The following is a 10,368-nucleotide window of genomic DNA, read 5'->3' as shown; positions in this document are numbered from 1 at the left end:
TAAGGGGTAATTGGATAGAAATGGTGTGCAAGGGTAAGGGGTAATTGGATTGGGTGTTTGAAGAGTCAGCACAGGCACGATGGGCTGAATGGTCTACTGTTGCACTGTATCAATTCTGTGATTCTGTGAATGTTTGTGGGGAAAATGTGGAAAGTGGAGTTAAAGGTTTTCAGATTGACCATAATCTCATTGAATGGTGGAGCAGATATGATGGGCTGAATGGCCTACTTCTACTCTTAGGCTTTATGGTCTTACGTAGCATTGGTCCAAACATAGATTAAAAAAAAATGTACTCCAGAGTTGGATGCAGGTGATTGTTCTTGACATCAAGGAGCCCTAGCGAAACTGGAGTCATTGGGAATCGGGCACAAACTCTCCAAACAGCTGTGGTTGGAGTCATACCTGGCACATAGAAAGATGGTCGTGGTTGTTGGAGGTCAGTCATCTAGGTTCCAGGACATCTCTACAGGAGGTCCTCAGGGCAATGTCTTAGAACCAACCATCTTCAGCTGCTTCGTCAAAGACTAGCCCTCCATCAATAAGGTCAGAAGTGGGGATGATTGCACAATATTCAGCACCATTCCCAACACCATAGAAACTGAAGCAGTTCATATCAAGATGCAACAAGATCTAGACAATATCCAGCTTGGGCTGAGAAGTAGCAAGTAACATTCATTCCACACAAATGCCAGTCTATGGCTATCTCCAATAAGAGACAATCTAACCAACGCCCTTTGTTATTCAATGGTGTTACCATCACTGAATCCCCCACCATCAACATCCTGGGATTATCATTGACCAGAAACCCAACTGGACTCATCACGTTAACATAGTGGCTACAAGAGCAGGCCAGAAGCTGGGAATACTGCGATGAGTAACTCACCTCCTGACTCCCCAAAGCCTGCCCACCATCTACAAGGCACAAGTCAGGAGTGTGATGGAATACTCCCCACTTGCCTGGATGAGTGCAGCTCCAACAACAGTCATTTTTATTTTATCCAGTGAACTGCCTTCAGAAATATTATTAGTTTGAATGTGCTGTATAAAAATATAGTCTATTCTTCTCATCTGCAATCATTGCTGCTAACATTTTACATTGACTTGCCATCCCTCATCTGATGAGTACAAAATTAATTCTAACTAAGTAAAAAGCTCACTTGACAACCTGCTCCCAGTATTTGTCACACCTCATTTATTTTACACCTTGAATGTTATTTCACCTGTTAATATTGGGAAAGATAAAGTCTGTTGTACCGATAGTGTGTTTGTTTACTATTTGCAAACCCTCGGTGAGGTTGATATCAACCACTAGACATTTAAAGGTGACTAAATATATATCCATAGGTTTCTTTGAACATGAATATTATATATGAATATTAAAATCCGTTATGCGGGCAGAATCCTATCTGTAACATGAATTTCCTAAACAGGATGTGGGTGCCACTTCTGCTCTCTGGCCTTTTGTTGGTTCCCACATGGTTTTGTTGAACGTGTAGTGTGTGAGTGCTGTGTACAGGAGTCACAAGCAATGATACAGCAGGGGTGAAACCTGCCATCACCAGATATTGGCTGCAGCTAAGGCAGGCTATCAGAGGTGTCTCAGTCAAGAATGGAGGCTCTTTATCACAGCCACAACTTTCCTGTCCAACCGCAGTATCATTAACACAGGACTTGTTGGGAGCAAAGGTGTTTTTCAACTTTAAATTGCCCTTGTAAATATTTCACATTACATTGGTCTCGCATTATTTATGTGCATTTCATCATTATTTCTTGTGAGTAGCTTTGTGAGAGAGCTCAGTGTACACCTAATATTTCATACCCCATTGAAGGTTACAAGGGAGTGTGGAACATGTCTTTATTTGTTTTTATTCAATCAATATTCAATCTGGCTAGGCCAGAATTCATTGCTGATCCCTAATTACCCAGAGGGCAGATAGAGTCAACCACATTGCTGTGGGTCTGGAATGACATGCAGGCCAGACCAGATAAAGATGGCAGATTTCCTTCCCTAAAGGACATTAGTGACCCAGATGGGTTTTCTGACAATTGACTCATGATCATCATTAGGCTCTTAATTCCAGATTTTTATTTGAATTCAAATTCCATCATCTGCCATGGTGGGATTTGAACCCAGGTCCCCAGAACATTACCTGGGTCTCTGGATTAATAGTCCAGTGATAATACCACTAAACCATCACGTATGTGTGTTTTTGCATTCATTATTTGTTGAATATTTATGTTTGCGTCCAGTTTTGCACTCTCTGGAACATAATTCAACTTACAGACTCAGCTATCCCTCCATTGTATACACAAATCAAACAGAATGGGTCAAGTGTATCAACAATCTCATTTGGAAAATGTTAGTTCTGTTCCTATAGTTAATGTATCAACTCACAAAAAAGATGCAGCAGCTTCCAAAACTGAAATGGAGGAATTGCAAAGTCTAAGAGGAGAGCTAAGTGGCAGGACATCCAAACAAGGCCAGATGCCAGTTTTGAAATATTAAAGTTGAGTCCAACTACAAAAACTCCTGAGGTGAAAGATATTTTTGGGTAAACAACACATTGAAAAAGGTGAAAATGGAGTATTGTGTTTTGAAGTTTCCATCACTGGGAGATGTCAAGAACATGTACCTTATTTTGAGTGATGCTTCTGCAAATCTCTCTGAAGGGTTCTCGAGTACAGGAGATTTGCTAATTTTACTAGTGGGAAAGAGAGGCAAATATTGCCCCTCAGCTTGACAAGCTAAAAAGATTAGAAGAGTAATTTGTAAAAATACTTTAGCAGCAGAAGCTATCGCTCTTGGTATGGTGCTTTTTATAGCAAAAAGATTGGAAGAAATTCTAAAAGTGAATTCAGCAGGAATACCCATGAATTGAGTTGACTCCAGGACTGAGCATGACCCAGCTTCCTGACTGACCTGGATGGATAGCCCAAAGCAAGGCAAGAAAGAATTATTGTGAGCTTTTAAACTCTGGCTGAGGCAAAAGGGAAAGGCCAGGCAGAGATAGTGTGAGTATTGATAATACAAGTGCATTAGCATTATGAGGAAGTGTAAAGTGAGTGAACGCTAAGCTAGCAAGTGAGGAGCCCTGGATGAATCCTTAAATGGGTGCCTGTCCCTCCAGACAAAGTGTCTTGGCAGCAGCATCATAATGACAGATGCCAGTGTGCCTCAAGATACAGCATAGCAGTGCAGGACTGTATTGTGAGCGGGTCAGTGTTCCCTGTGGGTACAGTCAGGCTGGTGTGTGTCTAATACCAACTTCTGTGGATGGAATGTGAAGGCGGTGGTTGAGATGTTGATGACTACTGCCCAAGATGGAGGGACAGAAGAGCAAGCAACGAGCTGGAGTCACCAGGTACCCACTCTGACTTTCATGTTGTGTATAGTCACTGTCTACTTTCAATCTGGTGCCTGGGCGAATTGGAAACTGCAGATCAGTGGGTATGAATTGAATGCTAGTATATGAAAACGTATGCAAACAGGCCTATCACTGCTCACTAGTGTGATTTTTATCTTGCCATTTAAAACTTAGTTGGAGAATCAGACTTTGGTTTCTCAACATTAGAATCTCATTACTGCTGATTTTGCCAATGCCCACAGTGTTTGGGAGCTGGGAATACGTTGCCCATAATTTTTAAAAAAAGGTTTTGTGCTCATATGTATCTTTAGGTGTGCCAATGACTTCAAAGTGGATACCTGTACAGGATGATGTGAAGTTTGATGGGGCACAAACATATTGCTTTACATCTTAACCTGCTACTAGGAAAATGAAATTTGAGCTCCTGCTTTACTCATTAACCTTGCAAGCCCATGTTTTCTGCTCTTGCAGTCTCTCTTAAATCCGCCACATTGTGAAGTCTTGTATGGATTCTCTTCCTGTTTATCTTGCAATGAACATGACATTTGTGATAAGTTATCAGTTTTTAGCTGCTGTTTGATCTTATGCTACAGCAACAACAAGCATTCAGTATAATATAGCAGCAAATGTAATAATGCAACAAATACATCCATTTCCCAAATAATTTGTCAGCATGTTTAGTTGCATGAGAACATAGAACATTGAACATAGAACTGTACAGGATAGGAACGGGCCCTTCAGCCCAGAATGTTGCGCCAAACATGATGCCAAGTCAAGCTGATCCCGTCTGCCTGCCCTTGCTCCATATCCCTCCATTCCTTGCCCCTTAAAAGCCCCTTAAATGCTCCTATCTTATGTACCTTCACCATCACCCCTGGTAGCATGTTCCAGACTCCTACCACTCTGTGTAAAAAACTTGACCCTCACACCTCCTTTGAATTTTCACTCTCTCACCTTAAATGCATGCCTCCTAGTTTTAGACATTTCAACTCTGGGAAAAAAGATTCTGACCGTCAGCCCAATCTATACGTCTCATAATTTTATAGACTTCTATCAGGTCTCCTCTCTGCCTCTGCCACTCCAGAAAAAACAGTTTTTCTAGCCTCTCCTTATAGCTCATATCTTCTAATCCATGCAGCATTCTGGTAACAAAAAACAGATGTTGCTAGAAAACTCAGCAGGTCTGGCAGCACCTGTGGAGAAAGAAATCAGAGTTAATGTTTCAGGTTCGGTGACCCTTCCTCAGAACAGGGTTCTGGCAGCATCCTGGTAAACCTCTTCTGCACCCTCTCTAAAGCCTCCACATCCTTCTCGCGATGTGGTAACCAGAATTGAACGCAATACTCCAAGTGTGGCCTAAACAAAGCCTTATAAAGCTGCAACACAACATCCTGACCCTTGCACTCAGTTCCCCGACCAATAAAGGCAAGCATGCCATATGCCTTTCTTTTACCACCCTATCTACTTGTGTGGCCACTTTCAGGGAGCAATGGACTTGAACCCCAAGATCCCTCTGAATATCAATGCTGTTCAGGCTACTACCATTAACTGTGTACTTTTCCTTAATATTTGATTTCCCAAAGTGCAGCACCTTACACTTACCTGGATTAAACTCCATCTGCCATTTCTTGCCCATATTTGCAACTGGTCTATATCCTGCTGTATCCTTTGACAACCTTCTACACTATCCACAACTCCACCGATCTTTGTATCGTCTGCAAACTTACTCCCCCGCCCATCTACATTTTCTACATTGAATTATACTGACTCAGAAACAACAGGAAGTGGCTTCAGACCATGCTTGTGTTGGTAAATTGTATCACTCACCTCCGTTATGTACTATCACCCTGACTTGTGCTTTGCGTACATTGCACCTTTTGGTGGTAATCAATATATCCAAATGACCAATTCACTCTTGCATCATTTTCTAAAGCAACACTTTCTGAGTAATTTCTAATCATGGATGCTTTTGTTTTCAACTCAATCATGTTATCTTGATGGGTGATCCATTCTTCAGTTTTTCATAGATTCCCTACAGTGTGGAAACAGGCCCTTCAGCCCAACAAGCCCACACTGATCCTCAGAGCATCCCACCCAAACCCATCCCAATATAACCCACCTAACCAACACATCCCTGAACGTTACAGGTAATTTAGCATGGCCAATCCACCTAACCTGCATACCTTTGGACTGTGGGAGGAAACCGGAGCATCCGGGGGAAACCTATACAGACACGGGCAGAACGTACAAACTCCACACAGTCACCCACTGGTGGGATTGAGCCCGGGTCCCTGGTGCTGTGAGGCAGCAGTGCTAACCACTGAGCCACCGTGTCTTTGTGTATCAAAACAAGCATTTATAATCTCGATGTGGAGGTGCCAGTGTCGGACTGGGGTAGACAAAGTCAGAAGTCACGCGACACCAGGTTAGAGTCTAACACAAGCTTTTGGAGCGCTGCTCCTCTTTCAGGTGAGGTACACTTAATCTGAAAAAGGAGCAGTGTTGTGAATGCTTGTGATTTCAAATAAACCTTTTGGACTCTAACCTGGTGTCGTGTGGCTTCTGAGTTTATAATCTCAAATAACTTGAATAAAATTAAAATCTCAACATATCTTGTAATGTCACATTTTCCAGTTAGTCTTAATGATTGGTATGACTGTAAATTGATATTTAGGGATAGCATCAAGACTAAGTGGACAGTGAAGAATATTATCTCAGAGAACAACGGGACCTTCATCACTTAGGCCAATGGGCCGAGGATTGGCAGATGGAGTTTAATTTAAATAAATGTGAGGTGCTGCATTTTGGAAAGGCAGATCAGGGCAGGACTTATACACTTAATGCTGAGGTCCTGGGAGTGTTGCTGAACAAAGAGACTTTGGGTGCAGATTCATAGTTCCTTGAGTGTGGAGTCACAGGTAGATGGGATGGTGAAGAAGGCATTTAGTATGCTTGCTTTTATTGGCCAGAGCATTGAGTGTAGGAGTTGGGAGGTCAAGACATTGGTTAGGTCACTTTTGGAATACTGCATGCAATTCTGGTCTCCCTGCTCCAGAAAAGATGTTGTGAAATTTGAAAGAGTTGAGAAATGGTTTGATAGAATCCCTACAATGTGGAAAACGGGCCCTTCGGCCCAACAAGTCCACACCATTCAGAACATCCCACCTAGACCTATCCCCCTACAACCCAGCTAATCTACACATCCCTGAACACTATGAGCAATTTAGCATGACCAATCCACCTAGCCTGCACATCTTTGGACAGTGGGAGGAAACCGGAGCACCCAGAGGAAACCCACGCAGACACAGGGAGAATGTGCAAACTCCACACAGACAGTCGCCCGTTGGACTATAACCTACTGTCATGTGACTTCTGACCTTGTCCACCCTAGTCCAACACCGGCTAGATTAATTTAGGATATCTGGCCGGCATGGAAGAGTTGGACCGAGGGGTCTGTTTCGTGCTGTACATCTCTATGACTACGACTCTAAATTAATTTTTTTTCATCAAATAGGTTGAAGTGTCAGGATGAGTCAGTACACTTTCCACAAAGATAAACACTTTGTGATTTCTCTCACTCACAACTGACAATGACACATGGACACACTGTAAACACTACTGCTCTGAGAATGTCGACATTGATGATTCAGAAGTATTCCTTTCCTGAGTTACTTCTTTGTGCCTCGCACCATTTATGAAGGGCTTGTTGCGGGGGAAATGGTTAGGGAGGAGATAATTTCTCCTCAGACCTCTTCCAATATCATACGAAAACCCAAAGCCAGTGACCTAAGGGCAGTGTATGCCTTTGTCTTTCACTCCCATGATGGAGAAATGTTTCGACTCTAGACCAGGCCTTCACGCTATAGCGGAGCTGGGGATGTATATGGCAAATCAACAGAACTTGCATCCAATAACTCCAATACCATCAAAATGATGAGAATTATTGAAATTCATCATTAGCAGCAAGCACTGCATTGCGTTGACAGTACAAATCAGTAAGTAATTATCATTCAGAACATAGTTGTCAAGTTTGATGAGAAAGGTCAGAGAAGGTAAACGTTCTTATGATCCCTCAGTTACAAGTGGCCTAAACTGGGCTGTACTTACAGTTTGTGGTTACTATAACAGATGTTGAATTTATTTATCCCTCTATTGCAATGTTTTATGCCAGATTAGGCAACAAAATTCAAATTCCCAATGTTGAATGTTTTGAACTGCAACCATTTCGGAATGAACCAAAATTAACCACAAAGAGCTGGAAGCTGTTGAACAAAGCAACACTAAGAAGCCCAGTCAGCCAAAAGGACGAGATAACAAGGTGTAGAGCTGGACGAACACAGCAGGCCAAGCAGCATCAGAGGAGCAGGAAGGCTGATGTTTCGGGCCTAGACCCTTCATCAGAAATGGGGGAGGGGAAGGGGGTTCTGAAATAAATAGGGAGAGAGGGGGAGGCGGATAGAAGATGGATAGAGGAGAGGATAGGTGGAGAGGAGACAGACAGGTCAAAGAGGCGGGGATGGAGCCAGTAAAGGTGAGTGTAGGTGGGGAATTAGGGAGGCGATAGGTCAGTCCAGGGAGGACGGACAGGTCAAGGGGGCGGGATGAGGTTAGTCGGTAGGAGATGGGGGTGCGGCTTGAGGTTGGAGGAGGGGATAGGTGGGAGGAAGGACAGGTTAGGGAGGTGGGGACGAGCTGGGCTGGTTTTGGGATGCAGTAGGGGGAGGGGAGATTTTGAAGCGTGTGAAGTCCACATTGATACCATTGGGCTGCAGGGTTCCCAAGCGGAATATGAGTTGCTGTTCCTGCAACCTTCGGGTGGCATGGTTGTGGCACTGCAGGAGGCCCAGGATGGACATGTCGTCTGAGGAATGGGAGGGGGAGTTGAAATGGTTTGCAACTGGGAGATGCAGTTGTTTATTGCGAACCGAGCGTAGGTGTTCTGCAAAGCAGTCCCCAAGCCTTTGCTTGGTTTCCCCGATGTGGAGGAGGCCACATTGGGAACAGCGGATGCAGTATACCACATTAGCAGATGTGCAGGTGAACATCTGCTTGATGTGAAAAGTCTTCTTGGGTCCTGGGATGGGGGTGGGGGGGGAGGTGTAGGGGCAGGTGTAGCACTTCCTGCGGTTGCAGGGAAAAGTGCCGGGTGTGGTGGGGCTGGAGGGGAGTGTGGAGCAGACAAGGGAGTCACGGAGAGAGTGGTCTCTCCGGAAAGCAGATAAGGGTGGGGAGGGAAAAATGTCTTTGGTGGTGGGGTCGGATTGTAGATGGCGGAAGTGTCGGAGGATGATGCGTTGGAACCGAAAGTTGGTGGGGTGGTATGTGAGGACGAGGGGGATTCTGTTTTGGTTGTTATTGCGGGAAGGGGGTGTGAGGGATGAGTAGCGGGAAATGCGGGAGACATGGTCGAGGGCGTTCTCGAACACTGAGGGGGGGAAGTTGCGGTCCTTGAAAAATGAGGACATCTGAAATGTATGGGAGTGGAATGCCTCATCCTGGGAGCAGATGCGGCGGAGGCGAAGGAATTGGGAATAGGGGATGGCATTTTTGCAGGAAGGTGGGGGAGAGGAGGTGTATTCTAGATAGCTGTGGGAGTCGGTGGGCTTTAAATGGATATCGGTTTCTAGGTAGTTGCCACAGATGGAAACAGAGAGGTCCAGGAAGAAGAGAGAGGTATTAGAGATGGTCCAGGTGAACTTAAGGTTGGGGTGGAAGGTGTTGGTGAAGTGGTTGAACTGTTCGAGCTCCTCGTGGGAGCACGAGGCGCCGCCGATACAGTCATCAATGTAACGGAGGAAGAGGTGGGGTTTAGGGCCACTGTAGCTACGGAAGAGGGATTGTTCCACGTAACCTACAAAGAGGCAGGCATAGCTTGGGCCCATGCGGGTACCCATGGCTACCCCCTTTATCTGTAGGAAGTGGGAGGAATTGAAAGAGAAGTTGTTGAGGGTGAGGACGAGTTCGGCTAAGTGGATGAGGGTGTCAGTGGAGGGGGACTGGTCGGGCCTGCGGGACAGGAAGAAGCAGAGGGCCTTTAGGTCATCTGTATGGAGAATGCAGGTGTATAGGGACTGGACGTCCATGGTAAAGATAGAATACACCTCCTCCCACCCACCTTCCTGCAAAAATGCCATCCCCTATTCCCAATTACTTCGCCTCCGCCGCATCTGCTCCCAGGATGAAGCTTTCCACTCCCGTATATCTCAGATGTCCTCGCTTTTCAAGGACCGCAACTTCCCCCCCTCAGTGGTCAAGAACGCTCTCGACCGTGTCTCCCGCATTTCCCGCAACTCATCCCTCACACCCCCTTCCCGCAATAACAACCAAAACAGAATCCCCCTCGTCCTCATGTACCACCCCACCAACCACCGGATCCAACGCATCATCCTCCGACACTTCCGCCATCTGCAATCCGACCCCACCACCAAAGACATTTTTCCCTCCCCACCCTTATCTGCTTTCCGGAGAGACCACTCTCTCCATGACTCCCTTGTCCGCTCCACACTCCCCTCCAGCCCCACCACACCCGGCACTTTTCCCTGCAACCGTAGGCAGTGCTACACCTGCCCCTACACCTCCCCCCTCACCCCCATCCCAGGCCCCAAGAAGACCTTCCACATCAAACAGATGCTCACCTGCACATCTGCTAATGTGGTATACTGCATCCGCTGTACCTGTTGTGGCCTCCTCTACATCGGGGAAACCAAGCGGAGGCTTGGAGACCGCTTTGCAGAACACCTACGCTCAGTTCGCACTAAACAACTGCACCTCCCAGTCGCAAACCATTTCAACTCCGCCTCCCATTCCTCAGATGACATGTCCATCCTGGGCCTCCTGCAGTGCCACAACGATGCCACCCGAAGGTTGCAGGAACAGCAACTCATATTCCGCTTGGGAACCCTGCAGCCCAATGGTATCAATGTGGACTTCACAAGCTTCAAAATCTCCCCTCCCCCTACGGCATCCCAAAACCAGCCCAGATCGTCCCCGCCTCCCTAACCTG

At 45.7% G+C, this 10,368-nt stretch overlaps 1 protein-coding gene across 1 annotated transcript in view; it reads left to right on the top strand.

Annotated features, from left to right (window-relative positions):
- Positions 1–10,368, top strand: part of trip12 (thyroid hormone receptor interactor 12) — a 95,680-nt gene that overhangs the window by 7,017 nt on the left and 78,295 nt on the right. The window lies entirely within an intron of this gene.

The sequence above is a fragment of the Rhincodon typus genome, chromosome 13 (assembly GCF_021869965.1).
Source record: "Rhincodon typus isolate 14 chromosome 13, sRhiTyp1.1, whole genome shotgun sequence".
NCBI lineage: Eukaryota > Metazoa > Chordata > Chondrichthyes > Orectolobiformes > Rhincodontidae > Rhincodon > Rhincodon typus.
Note: the sequence above shows the minus strand (reverse complement) of the source record. Positions and strands in the feature narration are given on the sequence as shown.